The 15511-nt window shown below is 33.9% G+C and overlaps 1 long non-coding RNA gene across 1 annotated transcript; it reads left to right on the top strand.

Annotated features, from left to right (window-relative positions):
- The first annotated feature begins 14222 nt into the window (after positions 1 to 14222).
- Positions 14223 to 15184, top strand: LOC123679982. Its single transcript, XR_006747463.1, has 3 exons — positions 14223 to 14603; positions 14662 to 14983; positions 15039 to 15184. It is a non-coding gene; the product is annotated as an uncharacterized LOC123679982 (long non-coding RNA).
- The last annotated feature ends 327 nt before the right edge of the window (positions 15185 to 15511 follow it).

The following is a 15511-nucleotide window of genomic DNA, read 5'->3' as shown; positions in this document are numbered from 1 at the left end:
AAAATTCAATTTCAATTCAAATCTGACATTAATGATTATTATAAAATCAAATAGGCTTGTGTTTTGTTCGTTATTAGGACCACCATTTTAAAAAAAAATGGAAGCATCGCCCATTACAAGGAAATCAAGAGCATAATGAATTTTCCGCAGGATGAATCGACTTTCTTAGCATTTCCTGATACCCCCGATGACACAGGGCAATGTTGAGGAAACAGAAAACGAATACACGAGATAATTGGACACTTGATAATTGGGAGGGTCTGAAAGGGCACTATAGATTCAGTTGAGTGGTGAAAACCAACAAATTAAGTATTCGTTTTCCCTTCGGCAATCGAATAACATTCGCTGGTTAAAAAAATCTGATTGAATTCAATCATCTATTAATTGCATTATAATATCCTTTTCTGACTTACCTGGCTGCCTTGGACTTTTCTTCGTCAATAATGAAAGAGTGAGACTATGAAGAACTTGACGATTTCAATCATATTATGAAATGGAAATTGCCATACAACTTGTTTTACGAAAAATATTCCACCAAGAATTACCAATCGTATTACAAGTCCCATATTACAAACCGAAAACCATCCTGGATCATTATCCAGGATGGTTTTCGATATCAACTGTATTGAGATCGTTAGGTTCTCACTGATAAGATAGTTCCCCACAAATACCGGATATAAATATGATTAATCGATTAACATCAGAAGACCCAAATACAAATAACAAAAACATACGTTAAAATCAATTATAGTGCCAGATAAACCTCATGATCATCTCAACCTCGGGAATAGAACCCAACTCTCTCAAGGCAAATATCAAGAAACTAGGACTTCGTACTTAGGTACTTATATGATCACACTATGTGATATTATGCAGAAAGCGGTTCATTTATGTATGTACAGTGCATCCCATTTTGGGTGAGACAGCCAGGTTTCTCGCTTGTTATTTAAGATAGAGCCTTGCGGTTTTCACGTTCCTGTCCTACTTTTTTGTGAAACTCAAGTTGGTCTAATCAGATTTTGCATAACTGTTTCCGTTCAAGAGATACAGGATGATTTTGGAAATTGATACTTTTCGGACCCCTCCTTTATCTCCGAAGTTATTAGAAATAATGCTTAGGTGAAAACTACGTCTGAATCAGAATTCTGCGTAGAATCCAGTGGCGTACTCAATTTTTTTTTTCGGGGTATGGTTTTGAAGTTTCAACACAAACCTATATTTTTCTTGATGGAACACCATGTATATCATTACTTCGTTGAATTCGTTATTTTTTTCCCTTCAAAATGATGTATGATACTATGTAGGAAGGATGTTCAGAAATGTTAAAAAAACACTTAAACATCAAATAATGATGATTTTTCGTGAATGGCCAATGAATTTTCTGTTTCAATAAGAAGATTATTACTTTCGATTTTTGAAACTAATAGGTCATTGATGATACAAACATCCTTGTTGTTATTATGGCTGCTATGCATTTGAGAGCGTTGTTTTATCAAGTAGGCATTGGAGGGGAAAAAACCAATCTGATCTAGCTATCATCGCTATGAATTATTGTTATTATTATTGATTCTTTTTTTATATGGGAAATCTATTGCCCATTAACAAAAAATCATCATTATTTGATATTTTAGTGTTTTTTAAACATTTCTGAACATCCTACCTACATAGTATCATACATCATTTTGAAGGGAAAAAAAATGAATTCAACGAAGTAATGATATACATGGTGTTCCATTAAAAAAATATAGGTTTGTGTTGAATCTTCAGAACCATACCCCGAAAAAAATTTTTGAGTACGCCACTGGATTCTACGTAGAATTCTGATTCAGATGTAGTTTTTACCTCAGCATTATTTCTAATAACTTCGGAGATAAAGAAGGGGTCCGAAAAGTATCAATTTCCAAAATCACCCTGTATCTCTTGAACGGAAACAGTTATGCAAAATCTGATTAGACCAACTTGAGTTTCACGAAAAAGTGGGACAGTAACGTGAAAACCGCAAGGCTCTATCTTAAATAACAAGCGAGAAACCTGGCGGTCTCACCCAAAATGGGATGCACTGTACAGCTAAGACTTCAACAAAATTCCTAGGAAGCGACAGACAGGCCCAAGAACCGGAGAAACCATGAGGAGTTCTGCATCAGTGAGTCGAAACCATCATTTGAGACTAATATGGGCACAAAATTTTTATAAAAATCGGACATTTGGACAAAATGTCATTTAGAACAAGCGCTTAAAATAATGGCTATGGTATAAAATATCATTTCATTGTTTTATAATTCTTTGTAATTACAAAGTATGACTGTTCGACCGAATATTATCAAAAAAAGCATTCTGAATAATTCTTTCAAATCTATCAATTTTGTTGCAAAGTGTCAAATTGAATTAGACAAGAGTTATAACTAGATCAATTGAAATCCTATATTTCATTCAAAATATACTTCCAATGAATATAGAGATAACATTCATGAATAATGGCGTTCAATACACTCATTACTATGCAATAAAGCAACTCTCACACAGATTCATTATGGGCTTGGAGTGAAGGCTTTTGATATAACATCGTTTATCAGAGACATATTATGAATTTCAGTGACATATCAATCTATTGCCTGACCATAGAATGCCGATAGTTTCAGCTGGTTGGTTGGCAATTACTACAATCATGTTTTGGTGCAATCCATCTAATTTTCACAATCATAATTGATTCGTTGGCTTAACATGATCAACAAAATTATAGCACAAATATCCGAATTACGAGGACAGCTTAATTCTGAATTCGTTATCTAGGAGTTGATGATATAATTTTTCGTTAGGTTCTATAATGAAGACTCTAGCCTAGAGGATAGAATCTACCTATGACAAATTATTTTGATTGTTCAATAACAGCGATCGCTAAAATATTTTTAGAATAAAAGTCCGAATTAATATTTTTTTTGTTGAAGCATGTACTTTATGAAGAGTCTTTCATGCTTCATTACCCTAGAGATGAATTTTATATTTTCAATAAAAGAATAAGATGATTTGAAGCTTCAAAATTCAACTAAAACTGATGTTCGTCATTCTTCTGGACAAATTATTATTCCTCTGGCTCCTTGTTTGCCAGAGGAATGACGATTTTGAATGAAATATTCGATCAATCCGACCCTGCTAAATATTCTAAGCTGGTATTTTTCAGGATCTTTCTTGAATGAATTGCATGATACACGAAACAGGTTAACAAAAAAATTATACTTCACGTGCTAATCTTGAAAATGCAAAATGTCTACTTCTAAAAAGTTTGCTTCTAGCTTCATCTGTTATGTTGATTATGTAATTTCCTAGTAGGGCCAGAGGAATGACTAACTAGGACGGTAACATAATATGTTGGTGAATTTTTCTAAAAAAACATTTGTTTTTTTTTTAATAAATTGGTATTATTCACAAATCTAATTCGTTATTCAAATCTTTATTTGGAGTATTGTTATTATTTTAATATTTCATAGTCTAAAATAATCAATTCAATTCGAACACTCTGTGCGGTTACACACTCGGTTACACACCAGAGGAATGACTTTTTGGAAGAAAAATATGAAATAAAATTGTATCATATTACTTTTTCTTATTTTGATTTTCGAACCGTAAACCGTTTTCAATGTATCTTACTTAATTCAGTATAATTTTTTGATTGTCTAAATCCAATAATTTTTTTGAAAAATCAATTTATGAACAACTTGTCCACTTGCTGCATACTTATTGGGAAATGCTATATTTCCTTATATTTGAATAATCTGATTCCTTAAAAATCTATGTTTTGCAAATATTGAATTGGATATAGCCCAAGCCATTGTAAAAATATCTTTCAACTTTCTTCACAAGAGAACACTGCAATTTACAACCTAAAATTTTGAATATCTTGATACGCTGATTGACTCTTTCAAGATATACTCGAGTCACGGGCGTAGCCAGGTTTCAGTTTCGGGGGAGGTTTTACATATTATAAAAAAATCTTATGTTTTTTTTTTTAAATATATCAACTTCAAAAGAGCCAACCCATTCAGTCTATTTTCACTAGTTTTATTTTTCAAGTATATTTTGAGAAAAAAAGCATTTTCAAAATCACTTTTTGAAATTTAGTTTATTTCTTCACATCGATTCCTATAAATATATTTAGGAAAAAAATACCGTCGTAGTATTTGTACAACAGAGTACTCAAATTCAAATTTATGAGTAGAAAGTTTATATGCAAAAAACCGGTAAAAAATGATAGTTATCACCTTTTTTGCATTTTTTGCAATGTTTTATCATGAAATTTTGGTGGCAAACTTCAACTTTGAATTCTGTACCCCAGAAACAGAGATAATAAATCGAAGAAATTAAAACTACCCCATCAACTGAGTTTCAGCAGAGATAGATATAATACGCCAATTTTGAACTATCGTTTGAGCCAGGTTTTTCGGACAAAAAACTTTGTGGAAGAAAACGTCAGAAGATTAAATTTTTTTTGTATTTTTTTTTAATGTTCCGTCACAGAATTTTGGTGCTAAATCTCAGATTCGGATTCAGAACCCAAAAAAATGAAGGGTGTTTTTTTTTAGAGCTATAGAACTTTAAATTGCAATAAAACAACGATGCATTATTCGATTGATATGAATTTTATTTATCCGCAAGATAATCTTGTGGCATTACATTTTAAATATGATTTCTGGCATATGACCGCCACGGCTGGCTCGAATGTAGTCCAATCTGGACGTCCAATTTTCGATGACTTTTCCAACATTTGTGGCCGTATATCGGCAATAACACGGCGAATGTTGTCTTCCAAATGGTCAAGGGTTTGTGGCTTATCCGCATAGACCAATGACTTTACATAGCCCCACAGAAAGTAGTCTAGCGGTGTTAAATCACAAGATCTTGAAGGCCAATTGGTCCAAAACGTGAAATTAGGCGGTCACCAAACGTGTCTTCCAATAAATCGATTGTGGCACGAGCTGTATGACATGTTGCGCCGTCTTGTTGGAACCACAGCTCCTGGACATCATGGTTGTTCAATTCAGGAATGAAAAAGTTAGTAATCATGGCTCTATACCGATCACCATTGACTGTAACGTTCTGGCCATCATCGTTTTTGAAGAAGTACGGACCAATGATTCCACCAGCCCATAAAGCGCACCAAACAGTCAGTTTTTCTGGATGTAACGCTGTTTCGACATACACTTGAGGATTAGCTTCACTCCAAATGCGGCAGTTTTGTTTGTTGACGTAGCCATTCAACCAGAAGTGCGCTTCATCGCTAATGGAAGTAGTGCGCGATACATATTCCGCACAGAACCATTATTTTCGAAATAAAATTGCACTATTTTCAAGCGTTGCTCAGGCGTCAGTCTATTCATGATGAATTGCCAAACCGAACTGAGAATAAATCACTTGACAACTGTTAAATCGGTCGCCATCTTGAACAGTAATGCCAACTTAAAGTTATATACCTCGAAAAAAACACCCGTTACATACGATCGAAAAAATCAAACTGACCCATAACTTTCCTTTGAGGGGCACATGTGAGCACAAATTGACTGGATTACGTAGAGGTAATTTAATTTCAAATTTCACATTACAAATTGATTGAACTGAGAGTGATAATTTCATTCACTTTTTACAAATTCCATTAAAAAATATTTTCGGGATTTTGAAAAAGAAAAAAGTTTTTTTGACATCTTTAACATTTCGGGGGGGGGTTTGAACCCCCAAAACCCCCCCCCCTGGCTACGCCCGTGACTCGAGTAGCTGCTTTTGTAGCATTTAACAATGCTTTCTGGGTACTCAACTATAATAATAATAATAATAATATATAATAATAATAATGTTCATTCATTCCGAAATACAAAAAAATAATAAACATCAATTCTACCTTAATGAATGAACAAACATAAATCTCCAACAAAAGTATGACACTTGTGCGTGGGTTGTGATTCAAATTAACAACAATTCTATGGACAGACGAACACACAACTAAACAAACTTATTCCTGCTTGTGAATGTATCCCAAAAGGACTTAGGTTTGCTCTTGATCCAGGTTTTAACTTTTCTATTGAACGTTCTGTTATTTTTTGTTTCTTTGATATCGCATGTGAATTGTAGTGGTGACACACGGGTTTGCTCGTCTCTTTGTAATCGTCGATTACTCACGAATATCTTAAGCTATTTTATTGAAAATTACATCAATAAAAAGCAGTGAAACTCACCGATCCAGTTAAATATCGATCAAATCGCAATATTCAAACACAAAGTGTAATATTGAATAAGTTGCATAAAAGTGTAGACCAATAACAGCATATGTTGTAAAAACTACCTTCTTATCAGTCTATACCTGAAATATCAGAAACAAAAGGCTACCATACACACACGGGTGCAACGAGATGTCTAATTCCTGCGGTGCTTGCCACGATAACTTTATCGTGAATACAAAGATGATCAAATGCAACTTCTGCAAGTCAGAATACCATCCACAATGTACGCGAATTAAAGATTCGCTCTACAAAGCAGTTATCGAATCCAAAAATATCTGCTTCTTCTGCGATGGCTGTGTTGAAGAAGTGAAGATGAAACTACTCCCAGGAACTGACAACAACCCTGAACATGAGGAAGATCCTCCAACACCTAAACACAAAATGAAAGAACATACAAAGACCATAATGGCAACAATACAAGAAACCTTTATAGATCTAAAAACTGAGATAACAACACTGAAAGAATCCAACATCGATATGGTACGCCTTTTATCTTCGCGAGATCTTCATGAAACCAAGGAAAAAAGGATTCATGATGGAAAAAATATGAGATCAAAAAGAGGTCAAAAAAGAACAGTAAAAAAAGCGACTCTTGCTGAGAAAACAAAGAATAAATCATCATTGAGAGAAATAAATTCAATTGTAGACTGCGAACAGATAGAAGAAGAACCATCTACAGTAACAACTAACGCCAAAAAGAAGAGGAACAACTTCGTAAAGGGCACTGGAACCCCCAATAACTTACTAAAACCAGCCCCAAAGGGAAGAAACTGGATATGGATTGGCGGTTTGCAATCTGATACAACAGCTGAGAATATCCAATCATATGCGGAGAAACAATGGCCAAATAAGGATATCTTATGTTTTGATTTAAAGTCTAAAACGCCTAAGAAGTTCTTCAAATTCGGTAGCAGCGACCTGTCACTTGAGGAGCTCCTTCAACCTGGGGCATCGCCTGATGGAGTAAGAGTTAGATTATTTCGAAATCTTCAATCAATCCACAACTGGTTGGTTCCTTCCTCAATAGATTCACGATATTTATAGTACGACTGTTATCTGGAGACAATATATATATATATATATATATATATATATATATATATATATATATATATATATATATTCGGTTCAATGTTAATTACCTGCTTTTTAATAGTTACTAAGGTTTCCTTTATTTGGATGTGTCAGGTTTTTAATGATGATATTTGTTTCATATAAGATATTTAATTAGACGTTTCGGAGAGTCTCTCCTTCTTCAGTAATAATAATAAAAATTAGATTGTTCACAATATACAAATTAATTAAAATTGAGCCTGTAAAAGAACATAAACATTAAGAATAGTATATATAATAATTTTACATCACAAATAAGTTAATTAAAATAAAATGTATCTCACCTTCAATTTCTCGTCAAATTACAATGTTGGAATACGAATGTCAGTCAGTCTTCCCTGATATGTGTCATGTTTTAGGTCTTGTGTTTTTCTTTTTGTTGTGTTGGTTTTTTAAGAAGTGGTACATAGAATTGACTAAGTTGTTTTACGTCTTGTCTATCGTTTACTGTTGTTTCTAAGTTCGATTGTATGTGTATCATCTATATGGGAGATGATACATTTTATTTTAATTAACTTATTTGTGATGTAAAATTATTATATATACTATTCTAAATGTTTATGTTCTTTTACAGGCTCAATTTTAATTAATTTGTATATTGTGAACAATCTAATTTTTATTATTATTACTGAAGAAGGAGAGACTCTCCGAAACGTCTAATTAAATATCTTATATGAAACAAATATCATCATTAAAAACCTGACACATCCAAATAAAGGAAACCTTAGTAACTATATATATATATATATATATATATATATATATATATATATATATATATATATAAATATATATGATATATCCACAGCTTTTTCTGAACTCCTCCGAAATCTTTGTTACCTGTTTCTCTACCTGTTCCTATTGTCTTCATCCTTCTTTTGTTTACTTCCCTGTTCTGATAATGGTTTCCGTCTTCAGTATTGTCATATCGTTTTCCAGCCTCTTCAATATTTGTTTCAATCATTTTGTTCTCGTTCATGGACTTTTGGCGTCGTGTTATAATGCGTTGTTGTGTTGAGAAGTTTATTTGTTTACTCTGACATGTCATTTGTTGGATAGCTTCTTTTGGTTCATTTGAACTACCTACTTTTGCGCCTACTCAGCTGGCGTATGATTGGTTAGATTTGGGTTGCTTGCAATTCTTATCATTGTTTTCTTTTTCCTCTGTTATCTCGATAATAGAAACTATTATTCCGTTATTATCGGTTTTTTCTTTTCTAACCTCACTCAACTTTTCTTGAAGAAGTTCACGATTCAATGTAAGTACCTTGTTTTTATCACTCATTTCTTTCACCAGAAGCTTCAGGTAATACATTTTCAATGATTCAATAACAGACCTATAGCCCTTAGTATCATCCTCGTTTTTCGCCTCACAGCATTCAACTGTTTTCTCATTGATTATTTTGTTATTTTTCATCATTTGGTGCAGCTGTCGTGGAAAATAGCTGAACAGTTTCTGCATATTCACACTTTGCACGGTTTTGTCAACATTTGAAACTTTTATCACCCATAATTGCCGGATTAATACCCAATTCATCGTGTTCTCTATCGGATACGTCTGTATCATCCGTCATCCTACTTATCCCTAGCTTACAAACAAACAACACAGCACAGCAAGCATTGTATGAAAAAAACCCTGAAATATTGGTTATCACTAATCTTACCATACTGCAGTTCTTGTAGTTCAGTGAAATAAATAATTCCCCAAATTTTTCATCAAGCATGATAAATATATACTCTCAAAATATCTGAATATCTGGATTATGTGTGTGGAATGTGGAACATTCAATTATACATGCTCCAAGCAATGTATGCAGAATCTTCAAATATACATGCTCCAATCCTCTAGGTGTGGTATGTAAACTCTCTAAAATTATCTAATCTAAATTTTTTCTCGTTGCGCAGTTAAGCGTGCACTGGAGCCTATTACCTGTTGGATTTATAGGTTAAGCAGATGATTCACTAATACACAGATAATGTTTTAATCGTTTATTATACTCTCTAGAATGTCTCTCTCCGAGCAAGCTCCATAGGATAATCTTTTGAGTTAGACCCACTGTAGTATGTATCAGTATGAAGAACCTGTATATTTTCATACTTGAGACGACAAGGTCCGTATACCAAAACACCATCTTAAAATATAAATATATTTACTATGTTTACCCTTGTCGATCGTGTTGTATTTATCAACTCGCAAGGTTTTTGTGAATATACAATATAAATAGTGAATATATATCATGTCCCTAGATACATAAAGTAGTAAGAATGATCTTATTGAATAGTAGTCTGTAATTCATTCATTTGATGCTCACATTCTTGAATTACATCATGTGAGTTTTCATCTGTGATCAGTACAGTGTGCACTAAGCAATAAATACCCTTTGATGAGTCTGGAGAGTATTAATTAACCATTCCTTCAACTGTATAACGATTGACCGAACCTACCCTAGCTGGGTACATCACATGGCGATCCTGCCAGTCATATACAGTTAGAGGACTATGTTTCTTATCAACATTTGGGTATGTGACTCCAGTAGAAGATCCTAGATCAACCGCCAATCCAAGATGGGATCTTCAGAGATGGCAGCCAAGTCCCTGTCAGTACCAGACATCCTGGGAGTTGGAGCCGTGCTATAGGTATATTGGAAATGGGCCATCAAGAAGAAGATCAGGAGAAGCCATCAAGATTTGGTATAAAACCGTAAGAAAAATGTAGTCCCCTCCTTGTTAAGTGTTGAACTATATGCTGAGTTTAGTGGTGTGTCCCTATAATTCTTTGATAATGTCAAGAAAGAGCCGCGGGAACGTAGGGAACGGACCGATAGTCAATAAATTTTCCGCAGGGGTCCATACTGGGGCCGGTGCTGTTTATTTTATACATAAACGATCTATTTCCAAATGTCAACTCCGATAAGACCGTATGTTATGCTGATGATACTGGTTTTATAAACAGATCAAAGTGTCCCGAGGAGCTCCACAGATCGTCGATAACTTCAGAGAGAGATGCACGTTCATGGTTCGCGGCTAATGGTCTGGTGTTCAACGAGGACAAAACACAGAAATTGGTTTTCACCGGTAGGGACTCTGGTGAGAACTCGTTGATTTACCTGGGATTGCAGTTCCAGTCTTCTCTCGGCTGGGCCACTCACATCGACACACTTTGCAAAAAACTGTCAACTTCGATATTTATGATACGTCGAATGAGAGAAATAGTTGACCAAACAACAGCTAAGCAAACCTACTACTGTGCCTTCCATAGTTTGGCAGTCTATGGAATAATTCTTTGGGGACACAGTAGTCATGCCGAAAGAGTCCTCCTGAAACAGAAGAAAGCTTTGAGAACCTTGTATGATATGCGAAGCACAGAGAGCTGCAGGGAAACTTTTAAAAAAGAAGGCATACTTACCATAACCTCCGTGTTCATATTGGCTTGTGTAGATTATATTCACGCAAACAAGGAGAAGTACACAAAGCACTCGTATTATCACACCTACAATACTCGAGAGAAACATAAATATACATTACCCCGTCTAAGAATGAGGAAGGAGGAACTTGGTCCAAATTTCTGGGGACTCAAATTCTACAACAAGCTTCCAGATGAAGTGAAGAGCCTGGGAAAATTGCAATTTCATAAACAAGTAAAGAGTTTGTTGCTGCAGAACACTATATATTTTTTACATGAGTTCCTTGACTGATTCGTTAGTACTTGCATTGTTTTAGATTATGTATAGTGCCAAATTTGTGTTTATATTTTTTTATCATAGTTAATTATGTATATCGTACCAAATTTGTGTTTGTATTTTTTATCGCAGATTATTGCATTGTAGCGAGAATTTATATATACATATTATATTCATAAGTATTTACATAATTGTAAAAAGTTCTGATTGACATGTCATGTAATTCATTGATGACGTTAATATATATTACTACTATTACTACTACTGAAAAGTATTAGTCAAGTTAAAATATAAATTTAATGAATTAAATGGAATTGTCAAGTCGGATCCAAATTTTCTCAAAGCAAACCTCACCAAACAAGCCTACCGAATTCACTTCCAAAATCTCGGAAAATGCTTAGCGAAAGGAAATTTTTATTATTCAAATCGAGGTCGTGACCGCAGCAAGCAGAATTACAATGCAGCGAAAAATAATCACCGGCAAGGTCGCGGTCGCCAGTTCATCAATCATTTTAAAAACAATAACAAAATCAATAAAACAATAATAATATCTGTTTAATATGACTAATCCTTCTAGTAGATCAACCAAATTCCATTTGATTTTAGAAGAATATAACTTCACTTCAACTTCAATATGTAAAAGGTACAGAAAATGTTACAGTAGATGCCTTAGCGCGTATTAAAATAGATTCCGAAAAACTCAAAGAAATGACAAACGAGGTAGTTGGAAACATAAACGTCATGACGAGATCTCGAACTAAAAATGAAGTAGGTTCTAAACAACACGAGACGAATGCCTCCGATGGCAAAAGGATTGATCACCCTGTTGTTGTCGAAGTTTTAAAACGTCCAACAAAAAGTGTGGAGTTGAGACCACTTTCAGAAAAAGAATTTCGTAATTTGAAAAATCAACATTTAGAGGATTACAATGAAAATTTAATATATAATGTGAATTCACAAATTATTTTCATTAACCAGGACATCCGATTAGCGTACGACTTAGGTACATCGTTGAGGAAACTGGAAAAATTATGCGCAGAAAATAATATATCAGAATTGTACCTCATAAAGCTAGCTAGTAATAAAGAATTTTTGAATATGTTGACAAATTATAAGAATGAAATTCTAGGAACATCCCTAAAGATTAAAATAAAACGAGATGTAACGCGAATCGAAGAAAGAGAATTAAGGCAAATATACTTCTATACTTCTTACGAATTAGTTTTCGGAAAACCTAGTAGATTTCCACAAAATTTAAACAACCAAGTAGATCCAATCTACAATTTCGATAACTATCCTCTTGAACTAAAATATAGGTTGCAAACGTCATGGAAAGATTCTAGAGAAAACTTGGTGAAGGCAAAATTGAAGAGAAAAGAGATTTTCGACAAAAAATGTAATGAAATAAACTATAAAGTAGGAGATAAGGTGCTCTTGAATAATAAGAACATTGACAATAAACTTGACCCCCTATTTAAAGGTCCCTACGAAATAGTTGAAGTGCGAAACCCGAACATTATAGTGAAAACGGACAAGAACAAACTCAAAGAAGTACACAAGAACAGAGTGAAACCGTATTTCTCATAGCAAGTAATGAACAGTGCTAGAATTAAGAGACTGATGTAATTTTTAATTAGGAAAATACTGTATTAAACCTTTTAGATGTAAGATCCATTGAGATTATGAAACGTATTACGTATATATAGATATTAAGCTATAGATAAGTCAAAAAAAAATTTTTATATTTGTATAGAAAATTTTTTTCTCTCAAAGAGGGAAGGTGTAGTATGTATCAGTATGAAGAACCTGTATATTTTCATACTTGAGACGACAAGGTCCGTATAAACAAACACCATCTTAAAATATAAATATATTTACTATGTTTACCCTTGTCGATCGTGTTGTATTTATCAACTCACAAGGTTGTTGTGAATATACAATATAAATAGTAAATATATATCATGTCCCTAGATACATAAAGTAGTAAGAATGATCTTATTGAATAGTAGTCTGTAATTCATTCATTTGATGCTCACATTCTTGAATTACATCATGTGAGTTTTCATCTGTGATCAGTACAGTGTGCAGTAAGCAATAAATACCCTTTGATGAGTCTGGAGATTATTAATTAACCATTCCTTCAACTGTATAACGATTGACCGAACCTACCCTAGCTGGGTACATCACACCACTGTCATTTGCTCTAGATCATTGAAGATGGATTCTTGTTCTTTCGCTCGATAACCTCGATGGTCTTGTCACTCGCTCAACGCTCGCTCGCAGCGCCACGGTGACGAGATGAAGTAATACTACGAGTGAAGGGTGGATGTAATGTTGGTTGTCTCTCTCGTAATTTGTTCGGATGAAGTAATATTCTAACAAAAGTTTTCAAATTTCAGGATTTTAATCGCACATGTAAAATGGAAAAACTCTACAAGTGCTCAAATATGAAGAAATCATTGAATTTTATAATTTCCGAGCATATCAATGAAACGAAATTTATATACAGGGTGGCCATTTGAAAACGAAACAGACGAGATTACAGACGAAATAAAGTTTTTCGATAGAAATGCTCGGACAGGTCGATTTCTGTTTCGAGAGGGACAACTTAAGATGTAGGTTACGGACGCATAGCGCTTCAACCCTTGCTACTACAACCCTCACCCCCAAATTTTGAATAGGGAAGATGGGGTGAGTGATACCTCATTTGAAAGGTATTTTTATACTGATTTCAGCACAGTAATTGTTTTTTCATTTTATGCATTAGATTTCGAAATAGTCTCAACTAAGTATTTGAAAATGAAGTGGTGTTTTCATGGCACTTGTAGTGTTTTGTGAAAAATCGACATTTTGAGCTTCAAAACAACCATGACTGTGGCTTCCTTCCTAACTAACTAACGCATGAATATTTCGAGAACTAATGCATAAAATGAAAAAACAATTACTGTGCTGAAATCAGTATAAAAATACCTTTAAATTGAGGTATCACTCACCCCATCTTCCCTATTCAAAAATTGGGGGGGGGGGGGTTGTAGCAGCAAGGGTTGAAGCGCTGTGCGTCCGTAACCTACATCTTAAGTTGTCCCCCTCGAAACAGAAATCGACCTGTCCGAGCATTTCTATCGAAATGCTCCAACTTTATTTCGTCTCTAATCTCGTCTGTTTCGTTTTCAAATGGCCACCCTGTATATGAGGAAGAACCCTTCGAAATACTTGGAACCACTCTCTGAGAAATTATTGGTTGAGAAAATTCAAGTTGTATGGTGTTCAAATGGGATTTGTTTCGTGCATTTAACATGGCACTGAGGCACTTCAAAAGTAGAACAAATTTACTTCAGTTCTTCAAATAGTACATTATTTTATTTCCAAATATTCATGATTCGATAAAATAATTCAGCTTTTATATAATTATAGTACATCATCCACTGTAACGGAAAGTAGTTTGTGTCAAGTTCACATATCCCTTCTCATACCTAGGAATCGCTTGAACTCCATAAGCTCCTAAGTGACTGGAATATGGAATCGTTATATGATCATCTCTTAGGTGAGTTGAACATTTCTCTATGTACAGATCTATTCTAGCATTTCACTATGTTTTCAAGCTGAAAAAATATTTGTTGATGACCTCAAAGCAATAAGTAAAAGTTATATGTGATATGGGCCCACAAATTAGGTTCCAGCAAAAGCTAGGAGTTTGGCGATAATCTGAAGGAAGCAGTGTAATTCATTCATTCAATATCCTCGATGAAACTCCAAGAGGAATAATACTGTATGAATATTATTAAAAATTTGTAAAATTTCAAGTTGATCAAATAACATCATTAATTTCAACCATTGCCCAATGTTTTGAAGAGAAAGCTATTCCCAGTAACTCTTCGAGTTATTGTCTTGAAAAAGAAATTATGAACGATTTCCTACTGAAAGGTGAGATTCTTTTCATTACAGAAATAAATAAATAATTGAATTTTTTTAATTCCAGGAATTTCATCGAACGAGTGAACAGGGAAGACTCAGCGAAGTACTAAAATATGAAAAAATTAATTAATTGTACAATTTCCAAGCATATCAATGAACGAAACTCAAAAAACGAGCCTTCAAAATGCTTGAAAACACTTTCTGAGAAAACATTTGGTAAGAAAATTCAAGTTGTTCGGTGTTCAAAAGCTTACGGGATTGGTTTGACTCATTCAATAGTACAATATTTTCAGATAGACATGAATTTTCAAATGGTTTTTGGTAAAACTTTCCACTGATTGAGAGAGGTGCTATCAAAACATATCAAAAGAGAAAGAAAAAACTGTGAGAGAACTTCTGAGCACTGTTAATGAAAGAAATTCCAGTGAAATTTGATTTTCAAATCAAAATACTTGTACGATTTGAATCAAACCTATTTCTGATTTTCTCGGAGTTCTTATAAATAATTGTTTCATAGATGGACAAGATGCTTCAATT

The sequence above is a fragment of the Harmonia axyridis genome, chromosome 5 (assembly GCF_914767665.1).
Source record: "Harmonia axyridis chromosome 5, icHarAxyr1.1, whole genome shotgun sequence".
NCBI classification, from domain to species: Eukaryota; Metazoa; Arthropoda; class Insecta; order Coleoptera; family Coccinellidae; genus Harmonia; species Harmonia axyridis.
This window is presented reverse-complemented; position numbering and strand designations above follow the sequence as displayed.